This window comes from Cloeon dipterum, chromosome 2, assembly GCF_949628265.1.
Source record: "Cloeon dipterum chromosome 2, ieCloDipt1.1, whole genome shotgun sequence".
NCBI classification, from domain to species: Eukaryota; Metazoa; Arthropoda; class Insecta; order Ephemeroptera; family Baetidae; genus Cloeon; species Cloeon dipterum.
In genome coordinates, this window is record NC_088787.1 from 16,973,197 (window position 1) to 16,996,642 (window position 23,446).

Sequence of the window (23,446 nt, forward strand, 5' to 3'; positions counted from 1 at the left end):
TTTCCCTTTGAAGAAGTTGATTTGCTCGTGCTTGCTTTCCTCATTTTCTGTGCTGAACCTGACGAATTCAAATATCAAAAGCACTCCCCGCTGTTGCTTTTGCACAAATTTGAGGACAGCCAAGGCTATTCGCTCAGTAAAGTTATATTTTCGCTTCTGAAAAAGAGCAAAAGATGATTAAAAAGTTGTTTTTGGAAGTCATAAAAACAGGGGATAGGCTGGAATAATTATCGATAAAGCTGCGTTTTCTTACTTCTTGCTGCGTGCGCGCCAGAAGGAAAAGGTAAATGTTTGATCGAAAATATTAATGTGAAAAGTTGACTCGGATGAAAAACAAACTGGCCCAATGTTGTTTTCGTTTGGGACGTCATGTCAACATTTTAATAAGAGACTGCTCCCTCAAAAGACAAACTTTTTCATCAAACTTTCCGGCGCGGAGCTAAAAAGCATCAGCCAGTCAACGTGAACCTCTTCTCTATAATTATGCCCGCACTCTTGGAAATTCGCGGGGCTAATTATAATGCGAAATGTTTTTCTTTCAGCTCGTACGAATTATGCGCAGTAGAGGAAATAATAAAGAATTAAATGGCACTTTGGGAAAGAAGAGCGGCCCCTTTCATTTTGCTCTGCTGCTGAATGAGTCAGACTGTTGACTTCTGGCACATTCAGCATGCCCTGAAAAATGGATGTTTTCAGCTCATTAAAAGTATCTCCAGCGGAAAAAAGCATCTGGGCTGGCTAATGTTGGAGCATTAATTACTAAGCTTGTTAAAGAAAACAACAAACGACGAGTAAAATGAGAACACTGCTCGGCGCGCGTAATATGTTATTTGATCCTCTCTCCTGTCTCTTCTGAGCTCGCTCGCTCGCGCGTTCCTTCGTTCGCCTGCTCGGCTTTTTATTTGGCAGGTAATTTTCCGACGGACAACTTTTGCATGTCTTGGAATACACGAGCACGACAACGGCGTTCTTAGTTAGATGCAACATTGCACTGCCTAATTATTGTCTCTCACGTCGCCATGTTTAAGCGCTAAGGGCTCTAAGCTATTGCATGAGTTTTGGAACACTGAAGGCTATGGACGCGCACTATATTCCTAGACATAATAACCCAGATTATAATTTAACAGAACATTACATCTGTTCAAGAGTACACCTCAAATAATGAGTTAAACTTAATTAATTATGTTTTTATCAAATTTGAATAAACAGTAAATTAGGATCAAGGTGTAAACTCAACAATAAATATAATTATCACTTGCTTGTGTTTAAAATGTTATTCGAATTTTACATTTTGAAAACAAAAATACATAATATATAGTTTTCGTCAACCATTAACTCACATGGGGACCGTTGCGACGGGAGGGTAGCAAAAGTGACCTGCCGTGCAGGTTGCATACGCTGACGCTCATTACAAATATTATGGTAAATTTTGATTGGAAATTAAACACGTGTGAATCTTGCTTATAGCCAACGCAATGAAGGTACGCGTCCTTTTAGTCAACTCACATCTGACGAAGCGAACGGGTGGAATTAGTTGCCTACTGTAGTTTCTAAATCAGCAAAACACAGTCCTTTCCCGTTAAGGCAGGCAAGCTATTTCAATTGTGACCTATCATGTTTAGTGTTTCCCGAGTGCCTGGCGACGAGTGCCTGGGACGTAAACATAAAATTTGAATGGCCAAAGTTGGGGCTGGCTGACTGTAATAGCGAGGGAGACACTAACAATGGATCTCCAGCTCAACTCTTCAGGGGTGTCTCTTTAACCGGTACCCTCTCTGTCTTGTTTAGGAGCAAATGCATCCCTGTTTAAATAGGAAAGTCACAAAAGCAGCAAGTGTGTGTATTGAGCGCATGGACGTGCTCGCATGCATGCACTAGTTCTACTATTTTGTGTAATTACATCCGCGCCGTGAGTGCAGCTCGCGGAGTCGCTTTGTTCTTGTTCGTTTCAAAACTGAACTCGCCATGACAAATGCCGGGAAGTTCACTCAAATTGTGAGGCTGCCGCTAAACATCTATGCATGCACCGAAGCTTAAAATTACCGCAAAGTTTGTGAATTTCTAAAATTTAGATTCTGATTGTAAGGAGTTTATAGGTGGAAGGTATTCGTGCACAAACAGCTCCACAGAATGAACTATGTTGTTGTGTAATTCGCATGAGTTGTCATATTTGTGCTCAATCACCTGATACTCAATTTACTCATCCCAAAGAATGAACTTTGGCTCCGTTATTTCACAATAAAAATTCCCCTTGAGTGAATATGCATGACTTTTGGTGGAAATAAACTTCCATAACGCATGAATAAATTTTGTTCCGCGAGTTCTTTGCATAAGCAAGACCCAATTTTCTCCATTTCGTCGCTTTTGTCGGACCTTAACACATTTTTGGTGCGAGTAAAAAGGGCCACCGTCCATCTCTCGTTTCCCATTTTCAGCATGTTCAGAAATGTCAGCCAGACCGACTCTTGTGAGTTGTGCTGGCTGAATGAAGCTGCTGGCAAAGTATACACACTCTCTTGCATTCAAATAACACTCGCCCCGCCGCCGCGTGTTCCATCTGTTTGAGTATAAATAGAGTTTCTGTGTCAATTCACATTGGGTTGACAGAAAGTCTGGAGCCGAACGTTTGTTCGCCGAGCATACAAGCTTCTCAGAATGTGCTGGGAGTTTGCTAGGTAAACCGCAATTCAGCCATCGAGATGATAATAAATTTTACTCGCACCGCCGACTTTGCAACTGCAAAAGTGAATTTAGAGAATAATCTGACTGTCTCCGTCACACCCGACAAACTTTATTCGCAATTAGGCTTAAATGGAATTGTGGAATGCACAGTTCTGTTACGTGCCAAATTGAAAATGGGGCTATATTCAGGAATTTAAAATTAGGTAGGGATGAAATTAATGTTCTGCTTATGCGGATTAATTTTGCAAGGAAAATGTAGATATTGAATTGGCGTCAATGGGTAGTTGCAAATTTGCCGTCCGAATTAAAAGCCGGAGGTCGATCCGAATTTTTTATTCATGCAACCGTAACAGATGGTGAGCGGTGGGTACAGCGGACGGAGGCTAAAAAGCCGATATAGCTCGCAGCAGCTCTGTAAGCTTTTACTGAGCGGCCAACCCGTAATGGCGGGGCCATTAGCTTGTATTTTGTTGACATGAGGATTAGCCAAAGATTTACCTTGGCCATTATTGAGTGACATGCAAATATACACGCTCGCACTCACGCCGCCACCGAGTGCTGCCGGCTGCGACTGCTTATTGCATTTGGCAGCCGCTGGGTCGCACGTTTGCCGTCCGAGTGGTCAAATGCGCCGTCCAGCGCTTCCAAGATTAAATGCACGGCCTCCTTGCTGAGGATAATGGGGTCCGACGTGAGCTGTAATCTCGTTTGCTCCGCACAAAAATGCCTGCCTGCATTAAGACCAGGCCGTCGTGCAAATTAAGGATTTGCTGCGGATTCTATGCTAATGGCCTCTGAGAATGTCAACATTCTCTGCCGCATGTCCGTAGCGTCTGATGATTCGTGGCACTTTTAAAATTGTCTTCCAACGGTCCAACTGTATATATGCATTTTGCATTAAACGGGGTTGGAGTGAATGCATGACCCTTCCAGTGGAGTGGAAATAATTTTAAACCCCAATCTTATAAGAGTTACTAATAATTAGTATATCATCTAAAAAATGTTTATAGAATTTCATCTGACTGTCAAAAGTAGCTACTATAAAGAAGCAGTATACTATACTGGTTCTATCTGCTATCACAAGCTATTTTGGCTTGCTTCCCGATCAACAAGTATAAGGGGGAATCGCGCCATTTTTGGCTCGTTTTCTGCTGGATTTGACGTTGAGAAAAGCCAGCACAGCTCGGTTCGGCACAGCCAGCAGCGCATTTCATTGTGTGCCCCTAGACAGCAACATGTGGTAGATTAGCGTATAATGAGTCACTTTCCACAGCAACAGGTCTTGACAGGACACATTATTTTTTACTAAACATCCCCCTAGCATTCCAAACTGGAAACATTAAATGTGATGTCATTTGGAGAGTCGTGGATTGCATGCCAAATAAGAATAAAGTAAAAAGTAACTCGTTTTTGGTGTTATATTTAGTACACGATAAGTTAATATTACTAAATTAACTGTCAAAACAGTCAGATGCTTTGTTTATTGTCAAAATCAAATCCATTCATAAAAGGGATACAGTTGTGATTAGAACAAGTCCAAAAAATTCGTGGTTATCGGTTGTCTATGCTACATCAATTATTGCCTACGATCAACTTCGTGCATGAAAGAGACATAAAATTATTAGCTGTTTCTTTGATATGCACTTAGCTACATACTGTATGGTTAAAAATGCCGAAAATAATAGTCCTTTAGCTGATAGACAAGCAATTAAAGAAATTGAACAATCTTTTTGAGGCTATTTATAGTAATTAAAATCTTTCAAATTGATTTCATTTCGATTGGATAATTGTCACTGTCAACGCTATTAAAAAACGCAAATTTAATACAAAATTTAACTAAATTTCAGTCATTATGTTGTCTGCTTGAAATGACTTCGAAATTGGTATTAATATGCCTTAAGCCACCATTGTCATAAAACAATTCGTTTCCAGCGCATAATTGCCGTGAAATAGTTTCCTCTAATATAAAGCAGCTGTTATTGTTCTCGTAAATTATGCTCAAAGTTTGTTGATCTGGACAAATATGAAAGTAAACGATTCGATAATAGCAAACAGAGAGAATAGATGATTATTTGTTAGTTGTTAAATTGTGTTTGAATTGAATTTAAAGGGAAATTTATTGCTCGCATCATGCTAACAATTGAATGTTGAATAGCAGAGAACTCATTTCGGAGGCATAGTAAAACAACAACAAAATTTTTTTCGTGAAATGACAAGAGAAATAGATTTAAAAAATATATAAATGTTTAGTATTCCATTAGCAAGAATTCAATTAAAAGAGTTATTTTGGAGTCAACACATTTTTTTACGATAAATCCAAATATTAATCATTTCAACGTGTTTTTTCCTTGATCAGTAATTGCCACGTTTCAAATTTTGCAATGTCCATAGCGACATGGAAATAATGATAAATAATTCCCGACTTTTCCTGCAAGCTTTGTCGCCAATGAATTTATTTGCTTGGGTTGTTTGACGATATCGAGTTAATTAAAATTCTGCTCACAAAGGCTGTCGCCGTTGTGCGACACATTTGAAATGTTTCACTGCCTTTTACACCGTCAATTATGGTATCGGCGTGCTCCGTTCTCTAATTATTGCGAAACTGGCAAAATGCCGTCGCACAACAAGCAAATAAAATAAAATCGCGGCGTCCACGTGCGTATTTGAGAGGTTTTGAAGCGGCCAGTCGACGTCTGGCGCACAGACAAAAGTTACTATGGTGATTCGCTGGTTAATTTCGCATGGTGGAGCTTTTTGCTCAAATTATTTCTGGAGTGCAGCCCCAGGCAAAAGAGGATTACACCTGTCGCCCCTGGAAACCATCAGCCGGCATCGAGTGTGCGAGGGAAACCGTTGTACCTGTCTATTTATTGCCATCGCTTTGATTGGCTCGTCGGCGGTTTGTTGTCCGGTTCGCACGGCATAATTCCACCCCGCAGGAGCCAACCACGCACCCTTTTCCATCATGCGAGGAATTTGCAAAAACACGTGCCCCGCGTTTTATTGGTAGAGGCATCTGGCTGGAATTCTCAAAAGAAGAAGCGCACGGAGCGAGCCAACCAAGCAGGAAAATAAATAGGGAGAGAGCAGAGAGAAGGCTTGTTTATTGCTACTTGAACGGCTTGGGCGAACCCAACAGCTCGTTCGCTCCTCCAATATGCGAAAATTCCGACTAATTAGCGTGTGTAAAGTGCTACACACTATAATATCCGAGAAGAGCGGGTGCTTTCCGAACGTTTTAAACCTTCGCTCGCTGCTCTCAAACAGGCAGACAAAAGTCAATCATTTTAATGAGCTCATGTACGCAGAGAGGAGAGAGAGAGAGAGAGAGAGAGAGAGAGAGAGAGAGAGAGAGAGAGAGAGAGAGAGAGCCCGAAGGAGGCTTAGGCAGGTATTTTATTTTAAGGGCTTAGGCGGGCAGGGCAATAATGTAAGGATTACTATTCCGCTCGCAAGCACGAATCAAAGCCAGCAGATAATGGCTCCTCTCTCCCTTACAAAGTCAGTTAGTAATGCCCCCACACATATACACACGTGAGCGTTACTGCTCGCGTCTTTGTGCTGCCTGCATAAAATGCGACGAATAATGGGGCAGCCACGCCGGCTTTTCAGCGAAAAATGGCGCAGTTCGCGTGTAAGCCGCCTTAATTAGGTGGGAATCTGACCCACATACTGGAAGCCCGTGTGCATGGATCACGTGTGCAGTCGCAGCCCTGAAGCGTGCGTACTTGTTTCCATCAACAGATGCAGCGCTCCGTTGGCTTAGGATTAAATAATGGAGCTCACATCGAACCGAAAGTTTGTCATGTATCTCCGAGGCAAGTTAATTGGTAAGGAATTCCTCCAGTTAATGAACCCTCTCATGAGCTCTGGGGGAAGTTATGAGTTTAATAATTTGCGTAGTTCCAAGCCGTGCATTATGTGCTAGATAATATTGTGAGTATTAATCCTCAAAGTTTAGTTCCAATACACCAAATGAAGAAAGAGAGAAACCACGATTAGAGTGCGTATAAGTTCAAAGGAGCAACCGGCCTGATTAAAATTTAATTTTTGTTCTTAGAGACAATTTCCATCTTCATGCCAAAACTCCTTTTTGAGGAATGGCAAGTAACACCTTCTCCCTAAAGGACCAGACGAATGGACGCACCGAATTAAAAAGTGAAAAATTGAATTTGTTAAATTCGCTCAGTGGTGGCATTAATTTTCGGCTCTCCTCGCTGAAATATGACCGTCATTAATCACAATTTTTAAGTAACAAGATTTTTATCCTGCACTGGCTGCCGGCGCCGGGCGCACGCATTATTACATTATTTCTGATGTGACGTGCAGAAGAAAAGTCATGAATCTCGGCTCGTTACGCGCTCCTGCCGCTATCGCCTCCGTATAATTTTGTGCTCCAGTCATATAGAGTAGCTCTTATAAGCCGGCTGACAGGTGATAAGTTGGGCTTGTCCGTAGCAACTCTGATTACGCGCTCTCTCTGTCTCTCTGATATAAATTACCATCCGCGATGATGCAAATTCAGCCGTCGCTCGCGAAACGAAAAATTGAAAGGGAGCCTCTCTCGCTCTCCACCCCTTTCTATCTCGCGTTTCTTGGCCTGCTCGTCATGCAATCAATCAGACTCGAGTTGCAACAAAATTGGAACACGATTTGGTGAAAAATTGAGATGAATTTATGCTCCAAGGGCGCATCATGACTCTTGTTTCATTTTAACAATGTGCAATTTCTGGAAGTATTTTTGCCAACTAGATGGAAACCAATGTAGATTTTGAATGCATTTATGAATCTGAAAATAAAATAGATGATTGGAATATAGAATTGCCACTCTACGAGTTCTATTTCTATATTATTAGAATGATCGGGCAAAGGAAAAATTAAAATTACAATACATTTTTCTAGTTATAAACAAGTTATCTTTTCGAAATGTCCAAAATGTGAGATGCCATAGTGTAAAGTGGCATTATATTATATTGGACACAACAAATATTTGTCTGATTATCTGACTGATCTCTATCTAAACCAGGTTTAAGAAGAGTATTAAACAGTTGGAATTTATTTCCTACGATTTTTAAACTTATCCATAAGTATAAAAATGAGATTTTGTTAAATTTAAAAAAAAAATATTGTTTCTGTTGCGCTTGAGGATCAACCTAATTTTACTGGTTCATTTACTGGCCTGCTTGCAAATTGAAATATTTGCTACGATTGTTTCCACCAAGGCAAATGCATTTCCGCAACACTTGTGCGACAATCTTTTTCCCAGCTGGAAATTCCTTTTCTTACAACAGATTTGACTCGATAAAGTCGCTCTGGCCCTCGAAATCTGCAGCAGATGTCGGCAAGGACCCGCAAATTTTCGCAGCAGGAAATTTCCTGTGTCGGAACGCGCGCGCCGTTTGCACAAACACGCTGCAAAGTACACAGACGCACACCGCCTTTGCTGCCGAAATGAGTTTGGAACGGCGAACTCAATAAGGAAGGCAGGCAGCGCGCGCGGTACACCGGTGGGTGGGTGGCTGCCGGGCGTGCGTGCAGCACAAAAAAGGAAGGAACTATCAAAGACATCTGACAGGTCATTTTCCGGAGTTGCACCCCATCCCGCCCGCTTGTGCCTAGATGAGCACGCTTTCGCTCTCCAGAGGAAAAACCTGACGGCCGGCTCCTTTAAATATACAGAAAAAAGGAAACCTCTCAGCAGGGTAAAAAGAGGAAGAGAACGCTGTTGGGGCTGTGATAAATAGTTGGCTTTTATTTTGAAACCATTCGAACTCGACAAGATCTTGCTATCCAGGAACAACAACTAACTGCAAGCCTAATCGTACTATTCAGATTAACACAACTCGCATGGTGCGTACTTTTAAAACATTACAAACAAAAATCGAGTTCCCACCTTGTGAAATGTGTTACCGTATGCGAATGCCCTTACTCCCTGATATTCCTTTGGCAAACTATATTAAATTAAGAGATGATTGAAGAATAAGTTTTTGTGACTTTTTTAAATTTTAATTTCGGCTCACAGTAGTAGCTTCTGTAGAAAGAACTTATGTTCCTATTCACGCACTCTTTCACACTTCCCTTTAACTTAGTAAAACCGGGCACGAGTTAATTGAAACAATTGTACTCTTGCGAGCGACGCAAATTTTTGTTCGGAAAAGGCTGATTACGCGCGAGTTTTTGCCTAACTTGGGCTTCTGGTACACACTTTTCTTTTCGCTAAACGAAAGCTGTTACCGTTCAGGATTATGATTATAAACATTTTCCGTCACCGTCCTCCTCGTCGTCGCAGCATTCTAATGTGTTGCAAAAAGTTCTACTTTTTGCCGCCTCGCCTTCACGACTTTTTAATATACATGTTTTGAAACTTTTTTCGCGAGCCTCGTATCAAATGGTAATTGTATTCCTACTGCTGCTTGCCTCCCCGGCAACCCACCAAAATAACGGACTTGATGTGTTGGGTGACTAACGAGAACATTATAATATTTTTTAGTCCGTGCCGTTCGTTGTGCAGCCTCAGAGGGAGAAAAAGGGAACGTGCGACATTCTTCTTCGTCTTATGGCGGCTGCTGGGGAAAATGAAAATGCCACACGTCACTCCGACGACGTGCGTCTTAAAAAGGCCCAAAAAAGCCGCCACCAACTGGCCCGTTTTTCCGCTCATTTAGATAATAATAATTCGCGAGAGAGCGCTCGCCATCTCCGGCCGGGGGAGGAGAATGCAAAACGCCACCGCGAATGCGATTTGTGACAGTAACAAATCGTTTTCTAATGTCCCTTCGGTGTGTATTTTGTATTATTGCGTGCACACAATGTGGATATATGTGCCACAAAAAGAGTATTGCAAGTGTGATATATGGAAGTGCCTATCGATTATCTGCGTGACAATTAAACTACCTGTGAAAGAGCTAGAAAATAATATTTCCACGAGAGTTTGAGCAAATCGGAATATATTTTTATTCAAAAGTAAAATTCATCTTTTCATCCTGCATTTTATGCAACATTTTTTCAAATTTTTAGAAATAGGATCTAAAACAAATTTTAATTTTAACTTCATAAGCCAGTATTGGTATGGTCTGATAAAACTAGATTGCAAGAGATGTATTATGTTTATTTTTCGCAAAGAACAAATTTTAATTTCAACATTGTTATAATTATCGATGCCACATTTCATTTTTCTTTGTACAAACGTTTATAATTCTATGTTAAAACCAATACCTTTTCAACCCAGAGTATTTAAATACGCTGTTACGCATTTTAACTATGTTTTACTCGGAATATTCATACTACCAACGAGTATAATTCTTTCAATTGATTTTACTATGGCTACTCCCATAGGCGGACAGCAAGGAATTGAAAGCTAATAAGTCGAAAATTGTAAAAAAATATTAGCTCATGCTATAGTTCTGTATAGCAACTTTTTATTGGCTCCGCAGGCCTCATCAGCAGTACTTTACCTCTAAATAAAATTCATAGCGACAGTATAGCTGCAGATAATTTTGAATCAGCGATCGTTGTAAACGTCCGCATACACTCATCTCTGAGTGCAAACGAAATTGACAACCCCGCAACTTGCAACTCCCAGTGATAGAAATTTCCTCCTACGAAAATTTAATTAAGCCAAAATTTACATCCTTTCTTGTGTGGGCGATTTTCAAAAGGTAAAAAATTGCTCCTAACATCACTAATAATTCTAAAAGGAAAATAATATAAATTTGGTGAACCTTCCTGGAAGGTTCTAGTGCCACCCAATCAAGAGGATTTTAATTGCAAAGTGCTACGAAAATAATTTTCTCCCATTGATAAATAATTTTAAAAAAATACTTAATGCATGCACTCCATTACTTTAGATTTTCCATTTTTCCATAGTCAAATACTTATTTCTTGTTTGCAATTCAATATTATAACAGGACAAAGTAATCTTTTGATAGCTAGTTGATCTGGCATTACAGACCTAACCCGAGGGTGACCTCTAGACGTTCAACTGAAAGCGTGCACGTGTTTTCGTTCGTAGTGAAATTGACATTAAATAGTTTTCGCAGCCTTTATTAGAGGTAGACTAGACACCCAATAATTTCATCAAAGGAAAGAAAACTAACTTTGGTTTGCGAAAAAAGGTCCGCCGCATTCCGATTCAATTAGGCTAGCGTCGCGGCGGCTGCAGCAGTGGTGGAAGGTCAAAATTCAATTTGGACAAGACTCGTTGCCGCGCTGCTCATTTTCGCAAATTGCATTAGCCATAGCGGGCGTGGGTGCAAGTCATTAATCTTCATTTCAAGTATCATAATTTCCGCCGCGCGCTGATGTATCAGCTGAGACATATTAAAGTGCACTGAGTGAGCAGAGAGTACAGTTGAGAGGCAGCCAACACAGCAGATGTTCCCTCGCGATTATTACGGCTCTCGGCACTAATTTCAGCCAGGCAGCCAGCGGCCATCAAGCCGAAACGACGCGCGCACTCAAACACACGAGACGAACGGCAGTAAAAGCACTGAGCGCACCAATTATTGCCCAATTAAAACGAGACGGTCTCTGGATTGAGATGTCTCTGGTAACGAACGAGCTTCCAGTTACAATATAATTTGAAATTTGACAGGAGAAATGAGATAGACGAGATGATCGAGAAATCAGAACAAGTTCAGGGAAAATTATTATAGTAATTGTTGTAATCTTCCAAAGTGAGTTGGCGCACTTTGAATTTGTTAATTTATATATGTTTTATTTTTCAAACATAGCATCAGATTTGAACTGATGGATAAAGTTTCAAAAGCGCTGGACTTCAGCCAATGTATTTTAAGCGTGGCTAAAACACAAAAAATCAAATACACTTAATTTTCAACGAGATCGTCTATGGTGTATAATAATTTTTAACTTAACGATTTTTTTATCTCCAATAGCAGAAAAAAGCACTAGATTGTAATCCAGTAAATCCTAATAATAGTAAAATGGGTTCGCCGCAGACCTTTATGAATAATTTACGTGTCCATTTCGTCAAAAGCCAGTAAATCCAATACAACGTACGTTGTAGGCGTATAAATAATTTTACTGATGAACTATTTTCAAGTTAAAAGGCACCTGGTCTAACTCCCAACCCCCTGATCTGAAACCTTACTCGCTGGAAACTTTAATCAGACCGGTTTTACTAATTAAACTTGCGTTTTAAAAGCCACTTTCGGCCAGTGGAATTTGTCAATTAGAACCCCTGGCTCAAATTTAGTTTTGTTTGTTGCCACTTTTGGCTGAAAAGTTTTGTATCACCCCCGTGCGCTTTTCCTCTCGTTTGGCCAGCTCCACTGCTCATGAGCTTTGGCACTAATGAAGCAGCACCAAGGCCGTGAGTCGCTGATTGCGAGTGCCGGACTAATTAAAATTCACGCAGCGCCCCCGCACGTAACGTATGGGCCGCGAGAATGGCGCTGCAGCGGCGAAGGAGCAGCACAATATATTCATTGGCCTATATCCTTAGCGTAGCTCATCAAGTACAATGGAACGTGACACTTATTGCTATTAAAACAGCGTCATATTAAGCGAGCGCCGCTTGAATGTACAAGCGCAATTACACGCGAATACTACTACGCCGCGTACAACACACAATGGCAACAATAATATTAGCTCGCGAGTGTGCATGCGGCGACGGCAGCGGCGGACGGGCGGAAAGGAAGGAAACGAACTCGCTAGCTAGCAAGCTCGCAGCCCTAAGGAGCTCGCGCGCATAAATTGCTGCTTAACATGACACCCTAATGATGATGACGCCGCTTGTTGCGCTCACTTTTATTGCAGTCCTCGTGCCCGCCATGTAAGTATGTTTTTAGAGCCAGCGACTTCGCCGGCAGAGACGGTTTCAATTAATTTAATTGGACCCGTCGTTTGTTTACCTTGCTTCTTTCTGCAGGAGAAATGTGTGTGCGTGTGGCACACCTGAAAAGAGAGTAAATTGATTGGGCCCCGTGAGCGTTTGTTTTCCGTGCGTCGCTACTTGTTTATGCGCAAAATTGGGGTACTCTAATTGGCTTGGATTTCTGCGAGCGCACCTGCCATAGTGTCCGTTTTTGTTGCTAATTTGTCTGGTATTCAAATCAATTCATCTTTGAAAAAATATTTAAAAGAATAGAACTATGTGTACAAATATAACTATGACACAATCAAAAATTACATGTTAATAGCTCTATAGAATAATTTCACAAATTAAATTTCGACTCAGAGTTAATTTTTCTAAAGCAATCGTTATTGGATACATTTTAATTGATTTGGTAATTATCAATTTATGTAAATTTTAAATCAATTAATGTGATTTGTGTGATATCATGTTTTTAAATGTTTGACCTATTAAGGAGAAATAAACAGAAAATAGCACTCACTCAAAATGTGTAGATATATTTAAAAAGTAAATATCTCTTTTGACATAAATTAATCACGTCGTTCATGCATTGATCAACCATATTCGCAATATTCAGCAATGGAAATTTTAATGCAGGAATGACTTTTCTTTCAATATGCTAGGTTTTACATTACCCGATGAACTTTTAGTAAGTCAGCATTCAGTATTTCAAAGCATCTTTCAACATTTCCTGGATTTGATATTGAGAAACCTGATTTGAAGAAAATTGCTTCAATGAGATGCCAAACTGGCAGCTTTGTAAACTTCCTACCGTCATCAAGCTCAAATTTTCGCGAGCTTCTCAGCGACGGCTCTTGATCGCATTAACGCATCCCAACTATTTGCCAACATTTCTCATCCGTATTAAAAACATCTCTCGCGCAAGGCAAGAATTACAGCTGATGGAAAGTTGCTCGCGTGAGCGGCGTAATCTCGAGCAAATATTTTTTTGCCTGGATGCTGCTGCCGATGCAAACTTTTGCGTATAATTAAGTTTGGAATCACCTTGCAGCAAACTTCGTTTGATAGACGGAGCGGCAAGTTGAGCGAGAGGTGCAAAACGTCGGCCCCGTGATGCTGCTGCGTGTGTACCCGGCCGGTTATAAACTATCATTAAGTGTCGATACGGAGTCGCAGAGTCGCCCGAAAACAACTGCCGCCGCCGAAGACGACGCCGATGCTGCCGCCACCGCCGCCGCTGGGCAAACTTTGCCAGAGAATCCATTCAGCCGTGTAATTGGCAAATTATCGAACTTTTGAAACTTGATATTCGGTGCGTGAGTGAAAGAGCCAGTCCCTGACAATGCGCTCTGCTGAGAAGCTCTGCGCGGCAAGTCAAGAGGATTCTGCTTAGTCTAATTGTCAAAGTTTGATTTTCTTTGGACTCGTATTGATGAATTGACACATTTTGCAAATGCGTATGTGCAAACCCGAGATTCAAAACATACTCAAAATAATCTAGGAATGCAGTGTTTAGATAATCAATGGCGCAGGTAGAAAACTCTCTATTGCAGCAATTCTTTAATTTTATTAAAATTTATTCGGAAGCATCTAAAAAAAGAGAATTTAGTTAAAAAATTGAATGGTCCCAAACAGTAAATAGTTCGCTTTCATCTCCTGAAGATCTTAGGTAAATATTTATATTGTTTAGCTAAGTTCCTACTCAAAGGTCATACAATTTCTACCTGTAGAATTGAATTTGAGTGCTCTGGTAATTAACATTCAGCAAATGCGTGTGATTTGCAGCTGCGAAGCTGATAAATAGCATCGATACGCGCAGCGTGGCGTTAATCTAAAAGTTCAAAGATTAAAGGGACTGAGTCGTGTGTCGCGACGTGTTCGTGTGCTTTCGTTCTGCCTTCTGTATCACAGATCTTGGAGTAATTATCGGCCCGAGCGAAGGAGCAGCACACACAGAGAGGCTGCTTTGTGTTAGTACAGGAGCCAACGACGAACATGCATCAAACTCTGAAAGCCGCTCGAGGAGGGATACGAATCCACCTAACGAATGGCTTCCAACTGCTGCTAAAGACCTTTGGTGGATGGAAATTTCCAATAATTAGACGTCGTTTACTACAAACACTCAAATGTCAATTGATTGTCAGATGTGGAGCGGCACATTTCTCGCTGCAAACTTTCCAGTTCATATAATTACGGTGCTGCAAGTATTGAGTAAATTACCTGATTTGAGATAATGCAGAGACCCTTTTTAGCTTCAGCAGGGGGTTTATCTTGCCCATTAGTTCAGGTGGTAATTGATCAATAATACACGCCGCTAATTCCACTGCTCCCTGATAATCTGTGTGTACGTATGCTACCCACACTGTGTACACACACATCTCGTTCGGCCTCCCCAGCTCCTTGACTTTGGAGCCCGCGGCGCAAAACGTAATTACACGTGTGGATGGTGGTGCTTGGTGCTCTCTTTTGAAAATGTTCCTACAATCCACCTACCTGCACAGACTGCTACCGTGAAAGTAGGAAAAATGCGCATCAACAGAGCAAAGCTAATTTAACTTTGCTCTCACCTCTATATTTGGGATCCGTGAGGTGTGTCTTTTCCTCGTACAATCGAGCAATAATAATAACTATTTGTGTGCAATGACAACATCAATTAAAAATTTATGAAAGTAAGTAGTTTTATTGATATTTAATAAGATTTTCAACTTTTTTGCCGAGGATAAATAAATAATAAAATACATGTTCACAAAAAGTCTTTGCTACATGTCTTGTTAGACTCATCGTTTATAATCATCTGGAATAATAATATCAGTAACTAATCCCAAATGCTCGAATCAGTTGAATCTAGTTGAAGTTGAAAACCTTTTTAAAATTCAATGTGAGGAAAAAAGGAGGAAGTTTTTGATAAGTTTTAAGTCAATTTCTTTCATAGTATTGGACATAAATTTCACGTTTAACATTTTGATCCTCATTCGTTATTATATAGTTTTAAATAGTTTTGAAAATGTCATTTTTTGTATTTATGAATCCTAAACCTTAATATTTTTTAATAGATTATTGAATACAGTTGCGAACGTTTACTAATTTAATCAGAGCTAAAGAGGAACTATGTGTATGCAATGCGAGGCCCCTGGTATTTTGTCGAGTATGCAACCGTTTGTTCATGAGTACCAGACCAGTTGCCTACCCATCCACTCCGCATCTTATTCCTGCAAAACCAATTCGGCGTTTTGAGTGGACAAAAGGTGCAGTAGTGGTCATCGAGGAATTTAATATAATAAAGGCCCGGGGAGCGGAGACGAAGGACAATAAGCAGCAATATCATTATTAATAAATAAATAAAGGCTAGTGGAGGAGCGAGAGAGAGAGAGAGAGAGAGAGAGAGAGAGAGAGAGAGAGAGAGAGAGAGAGAGAGAGAGAGAGAGAGAGCTGCTAGCTGGAGGTTGAGAGAAACAGACAATTTAGGTGAAATGATTGCGCAGAATCTGCAAATCAACGGCCTCTCACTGGCTTCACTCCATTAGCGAGGCCACGCCCCCCGGTATGGTGACGTCACTGGTGCTCAACACCGACCCCCGAGTGCGGGAACAGCGTGGTCTGGTCACGTGGCCACGCCGCCAGGTGGCTCGAGTGCGCCCGAGCGGGTTCTCCGAGGGCTGCGCCGCCGTACATGCGCCCCACTCGAGGTAAGCGCGAGGCGGACACGAGCTGAGCGAGTCATTCGTGCTACGACCACCCTCTAGGCAGCCAGCAACGCAGCACCCAGCTCTCCCTCGGCACTCGCCAACTATCTGTTGCACGCAATCGCGTTCGGGCCACCCTTTTCTCGCACTCACAGCCAGACAGACCTACGCCCCAGTCGCGTAGAACAATCTCTCTTGCTGTCCAAAAACACCCTCCCGAACGATCGGCGACGCGAGAGAGCGAGTGCTTCTATGAGCCAAGAACTCGTCAGGTACAGTCGATGTTGGATGTTGGTTGAACGAAATCGATGTTTTGAGCTTTTGGTGTTCGATGTGCTCTTTTCCAGTTTGTACTTCTCATGAAATAAAAACTGAGAGGAAAGCTGTTGCTGTAATTAAATTCTCACACGACTTCTGATGGACGACATCAGTTATTTGTGTGTTTGAATGTAAATTTTGCGATGTTTCAAATAAACCGAAATATTCGCTGCGATGCTGGATTTATCATTTGTGTGCAAATGTCTGTCGATGTTTTAGTTGAGATAGGAGATAGCGAGGCCATTGTTGTGCTTCGATCGCTCCCTAGTTTCTTAGAAGTTGGTCCCTCCAAATCCACCAAAGACTAAATTAATTGTCGCGTGGAAACTTTGGGAGGTTTGTTTAAACGCGATTGTGTCAGATGAAGAAGCGACTTGGCTGCCGCCCCGAAAGTTTCCACATTAATCAAACTGACGGTGGATGAGAAAAGTTCTCAGCCATAACAAATTGGGGTGGATGGATTTCCAATAATAATGCGTTATTTGTTTCACCAATGAGCCCGGTAGCATAATAAATAATGCATGGTGAAAAATTCGATTCTTGTAGAGCGAAAAGCTATAAAAGTGTCTAGGAAATATAATAATAGGGTGCGTAGTGAGAAAGAGAGAGGGAAAGAGAAAAATTTAGTGGCGCTAGATAGATATATCACCAGGGGTGGTCGAAGGTTAAGGAGCCGGGCGTACTTTTTAAGCAGGCCCGCACGTTGCTGTACGCACGACTGGAAACAACCTTGCCGCGGCCATTTGTTATTGCAAAGTACCGAAAATCGATAGTCCACCCGGCTCCCTAAAATAAAGCCTGGCTCATTAACTTAAAATATCGTTCCAACAGACAGTTTACAGCCGCTCTTTTTATTTCCGCGTAAAAGCCCCTCCGAAAGACGTAAAACATTTACAATTTTACTGCTCCTCGAAGTGTTTTCCAAAAAACAATTATCCACCAATACCTTATCGCATTCCTTCCATAAAATCACAAGTTAAAAAGTCAAAGCAATCCTCCTCCAGTAGTCGATGTCAAATATTATATTCCCTTTGCGTCGCGGAATGCAATGATAACGCGAATTTCAGCGTAGATAAAGTTACGCTAGCGGCAAATTTCTCGGCAAACACCTTTTCCCATTGAAGCGTAGTTTTGGCATTTTCTCTCTTTCTTTCTGCCTCGCTCCTCTCTGTACGGGTGTCCTTGGAGAGGGCGCACCCTCTGCCAAGTGACGACAGCCTCCCCCTTGCCGATCCCCGCTGAACGCAAGGGAGACGCACCCTCTCTTTTCAAGTAGTCGCACCTTGACGAGCTGGCGTGCATCATCTGTCTGTTTCTCGCTGCCGCAGGTTTGTTTCTCTTACAGCACAAAACGCTGATTCGATGTGTCGGTGTGTTGATTTGTGTGCTCCTTCGTGGCGTGCGGTGTTTTGCAGAAATCAAAATGGCGCCCCCACAGGCACCACCGCCGCTCACCGTGACAAGGCGCACCCTCTGATCGCAATTAAATGCATTTTTTGCTAAAATTTTAAGCGAAACGCGTTTAATTTTTCAATTTTTTGCCTTTGAAATTTTGAGGGAAAAATCTGCGAAATTTAAGACGAAAAATCCCGTAGCGCCAATGGCATGAATCAGGTTAAAATAAAATTGAGCGATGTAGTAATTTCATCAGATATTGAGTGGCAAGAGCATTTATATTTATTTGCGGTAAAATTGAAAATTTTCATTCATAGATTTTAATTATCTTGTTTCAATCTTTCCAAAATCTGTGCCAATATAATACAAATTTCGTTTGAAACAATTCTGTGCTTATATTGTTTTTCCACGGCCTTTTTGATGCAACGCCGCTTTGTCGGTCGTTGCAAACTCGATTGGGTCCTGCTCACGACCGCTGAAAAAACACACACGCTACAATTTCGCGAAAGACAGAAAGGTCCGAGGGCACATCATGTGGCAGCTATACACGTAGAGCAGCCGTGTGCCGTGCCGCAATGTGGGTCAAAAGCACCAATGACGTCACTGGGAGCCGCCCATCTAAAACATGTTCCTCCAATAACAGACTGGCTTTTGCCACTTGTAAAGACCTATAAACGCGGCTCGCACGGCTGCAATCTCCACCCATTACACATCACTGTAAGTTTGCCCAAAAATAATTCATTTTTCCAATCGGCCCATGTGCACGAGCGAATAATCATGCGTGCTTCCCGTGGAAAATGCAGCGGACAAAAGTGCTCGTTAGGCACGGATTTCGGATTTTATTCGTTACCAAACAGCAGATTTCCACGTCAAACCGATCTGCCGGCAGTCAGATAAGCGAGCGTGGCTCGAACAATAGGCTCCGGGGTTTTTCACCACCAGTGCACCGGAACTCACTTTCAGATTATTTCACGTGGCCGGCGCGGAGGCAGAAAAGTCCAATTAAAAAGTCGACCCGGATTGATTTACGCTCTTTTGTGTGCCGCCTGCAAACGGAAGTCGAATTTTAATTACTACTTTCGACGAACGCAGGCAGCTTCTTTCATTCCCCGCCGGGCAGGCGGAATCGCGCTCCTTTGCATGTGGATACCGTTTATTCCCCGATCGACCATCTTACAAATTAGTTTCCCTCCTGTTACCCCGGCTGCTTGTTTAATGCGAAATGCGGCAGTAATACTAATCACCACATTAACGCCAGTTTTACACGAGGATTATTCTTAAAACTGCTCCGGGCAGGCTGAATAGCGCATGGAGGATTTTCCTGCGTGTGCTTAACGTGGAAAGAAAGCCGTATTTCTCGCGATTTATCGGCCGTGAAATCCACATTTTCCGCAGAAAACTTTCTTGGTGCATGACTATTTTTTAGCCCAGAATGAATCTTGGGAGACTTTCTCACCCATAAATTACTTTAAAAAAATAAAAATGCAAACTTTTCACAGCCACACATCCGTTTAGTAGTTTTGTCGCTTTGGCCTCAAAAATTATAGACATGAAAAGTTTGAGTAAAACTGTTACTATAATTGATATGATCCGTGTTTGTAATTTTTTCGCCAATTTTATTTGCCAAAATATGTGTTTTAGAAACGCTTGGGTAATATTCGTTAAATAGATTTTCGCATTGAGCAGTTTTTTTTGGTTAGAAGCACTGATTTAACATTTTATCAAAAGAAACAGTAACGTGTTTGTCCTAATGTCCTAATTGATGCGGAAAATATTCATGTCAGATTTTTTCCGAGAATGTATCAGCTTTCCCACAACTTCCCATAACAAAACGACTTTTCCAATTCTCCATTTTTCAAGAAAACAAATAAATAAAACACGCCGGCCGTGCAAATCCTTCCCGGCAGCTCAGAATGAATTCCAGGGGGCGTCGGCGTGCGCGAGCGTGAAAAATGACACACGGCAGCGAATTCAACGCCTCCTCCTCCTCGCGCCGAGCCAGAAGCCAGCCCTTCGGGCTGCACCACTGTACCATACGTCGGTGCAGGCTCCTCGTCTCTTTCCCGCGATCATTTAATTTCATTTAACTTTTCACGAATGATAAATTCCAACGGCTTTATCTTGGTTTCTTGCACGCCACGCCGACGTAGCAGCAGCGAAATCCTCTTAAAAATATTACCGGGAGCGCGATGCAGCACACACAAGCCCTGATAGAGTGGCAAAGAAACAATTAGGAAACGTCGCCTAAGAAAAAGCCTTAACTGTCGCTGCCGCTGCCATTTGTCATACTTTTCCGCCTCGCACTCTGTGCTTTGGTGCCTCTTCTTTGTGTATGCCGTGTATGCGTATATATCATTGCAACTTAAAATGCTCTGCTTAGGCCGCCGCGGATGCATTTATTCCTCCTCGTTCCCCACTGCCGCATCAGCGAATTTTAATTATGTGGGATTTGCGAGCGAAGAATTTAAGCACGTTGTTTCATTTTGATTTATCTTTTGTTTCAGGTGAGTTAACTTGAGCTGATCTTCCCAGACTTGGCGTAGCGAGTGTTGCTGTTTTTGTGAGTACGTGCAAGAAGGGGTTTCAAAATTGAGAAGGTTTTTTTAACCGTCGCTCTACTATATGGAATGTTAAAAAATTGACCATACAAGCAAGTGGAAAATTCCAGCTGCGAAATTGTCCTCTAGTTCGTTTTAAAATAATTATCTTTTTCATTCTATCTATGTCTTGACAACATTACAACCTCCCATGTAAGCTAGTAAAATTGGATTGTAAATTTCCATTTAACGCCTGCTCTTCTTATAAAAAAAATGGAAAGTTGAAGGATGTTTTTCGTCAGACTTTGGACATGCATAAAGCCTATAAAATTTTTAAAGTGATCAATTTAACCATCAAATTTTTTTATCTATGATATAGAACAAGTTTTTCGTATTGCACGTGTTTTCTAATTGCGAATTTGTACATTAATAGTTCCATTTTCTTTCAAAATTGCTAAGCTAAATTAATTTCAAATGCGATTCAATTCGAACCACAACCTTCTCAATTTATGAAAAATCTGTGAAATCCTTTCTAAAATTACCATGCATCACAATCATTTTTGGGCGTCGTAAAGTACGCTATACACTGTTTTCCCTAACAGGAAAAACTGAAAAAATTATCTCGGAAGTGTCTTAAATTATTTTATATTGCAAGCAACATCATTTTTCCTCGTTTTTTATGGAACCTTTTTGCTTCACCTCTCTGCAAAAAACATAAGCGCATGAAACAAGCGTGCATATACATCCTTGCAATCGCGAAATATATAAGGAGCTCAGTCGAGCAAGCACTCAAAATGTTGTCGGCAACTTTGTGTAAGTCCCACTTTCTTCGCCGCGCTTCTTTTCGTTCAGATTAAAATGTTTCAACATTAAAACACGGTCGGTAAGCAGCTTATTTATGCACGGCAAGGGCCAAAAAGAAAAGTTTGCTCCATCTCAGTCAGCGAAGTGGGAGAGGGCTGGAAAACACGCAAGGTGCAAGGGTGATCAGGCGCCACGCCGGCTGAGGCCGCGTTATGCATACTAAAATCGTGCAGAAATCCCAGGTCAGGTGTGCCGCTTTAAGTTCGAGGAGAGAATTTTTGCCAAAGAAGTGGCTCGGACTGTGCGGCCTCAAAATAGCGTAGCCGAGTGTCTCTCTATCCTCCCCGCGTATATGAATGTGTTTTCATATGCAAATTAATTCTGCGCGAAAGCTCCGCCGCCGCCATTAGGGTTTATAATGTGTATGCACAACCGGCTGCCTATGCAAAAGGAGAGCAGAGTGTGTTTTATGTAAAAACCAACAACTTTGGATGAGGGTGAATGCAAAATTGATTGAATATATTACCGAGGCGCTCGCGCGGCCTCTCTATCTCTTCACTGGAATAAAGTCAGACCTTAGCGAGACTTACTTACAGCCGGATCCACTCTCAAAGTGGAGGCAGCTATAGCTAGCTCGAAACGAAACTTGTAACGCGCTCTGCTAGATTATGCTGGGCAAGAGCAAAAAATTCAATATGCTCGTCCAAACTCTGCAAACAGCGCGGAGCGAGGTTGAAACGAAGCTTGTCTTTTTTGCTAGGCCGGTCTAATATTGAAATCGCGTTTGAACTTTTCAATAACTAAATGCAAAATGTGAGATGCTTTGAAATGATTTTGGTATTCAAATTTGAGAAGCACCACAAAACATCCTTACGATGTTCAATCTCCTTCCAGCACTTAAACCATATAAGTGAAATCCCAAAAGTTAGGCCACCTAAGGTGTGAATTTTTTCACTAAAAACAATTTTTGATATTTAAAATGCTCTTCAAAATTACCATATTCAAAAAATCAAGTATTTTTCTTATTTTAAAAACTTCTTCAAGTATAGAGATACAAATTTATATTTCAAGATATAATGCAGCACCAACTATTTGTCATGCAAACAAACACCCTTGTCCGTCGACATCCATGTAAGCTGCATTACTCGCTCGAGCGGTTCAATTAAAAATTAACAAAAGCGGCAGATGGAAGTGCCAAGTGCAGTTTGCACCCCCTTGGCCGCATTGAATGAATGAGAATTGCATATCCGTCTTGCCGGGCGCAATATTTCGGTCTGAGCAGTGACAGAGCTAGAGATGGATGGAATAATAAAGCACTCCGGGAGGCGAGCGCTTGACGTTGAGACTGATTAATTGTTTTCGCATTGCAATCCTCGCACCGCGTCCGCCCCCGCGCTCGAAGGGTGTAGGTCTGCTCCGTCTGCAGATGCAAACCGAGAGTGTCTTAGAGCGAATTAAAATTCCACTCACGGCTGCAGGTTAATTTTTATGTGTATGACGAAAAAACCGAAGCTGGCTCGGCTACTTTTCTCCTGCTGGATGAGCCCTGCCTGCCGTCCGTTGTTGCCATTCGCGTCACGTAGCCGAGGTCCATAGGGGTAAAAAGACGACGACATCACGCGCAGGGGCTGAAACTAAACTACTGCCGCCGCACATCCACTTGCTTTGAAGCTTTCATTAATGTAATAAAGTCTATGATTTTAGCCATAAAATAGTTAACTTTCAACGGACGGTTAGGGGATGCGGGTATCGGAGCCAACTTTTGATGACATATGATGCGTGCCAGCCCACCCTGGAGCAGATGCTTTATTGGAATCGCCCGCGTGTCCGCTATACTCTTGGTCACTTTGCAACAAGCCTTATGCTGCTTTTTATGCGACTGTAAAAAGTTTTAGTGGCCACCGAAATTAGTTGCTCGGGCGGATTATTTCTAATTCTCTGCTCAAACCCAGCTAGCTTTTTATCGAGTGGGATTAAACGCGCAAGACGGTGAACCTGGCATTAATTCTGAATTCAAATGGCTCGTGAAATCATAATAAGTCCGAGTGTGCACCGCTTTTCAAACGGAACGCTGCTGCTCTAGAGACTGAATTAAAATCTTCTTTGACGAATTGCATAATTCTTTGAGTGCCATCAAAGAGATGCAAATGCATTGAAAGAGGGAAGCTTTCTTCAAAACTTGCCAATCAACC

At 41.7% G+C, this 23,446-nt stretch overlaps 1 protein-coding gene across 11 annotated transcripts in view; it reads left to right on the top strand.

Annotated features, from left to right (window-relative positions):
- The window catches only part of bru3 (bruno 3), a 375,654-nt gene that overhangs the window by 237,784 nt on the left and 114,424 nt on the right, over nucleotides 1-23,446 (top strand). The window contains exon 1 of one of the 11 annotated variants that reach the window (XM_065481279.1): nucleotides 16,219-16,472. The exons of 9 other annotated variants lie outside the window; for them this stretch is intronic. The gene's annotated coding sequence lies outside the window, so the exon portion shown is untranslated. Of the gene's footprint in view, nucleotides 1-16,218; nucleotides 16,473-17,827; nucleotides 17,847-23,446 lie in introns of those variants that run through there. One more of the 11 variants, XM_065481280.1, reaches the window with a different exon arrangement.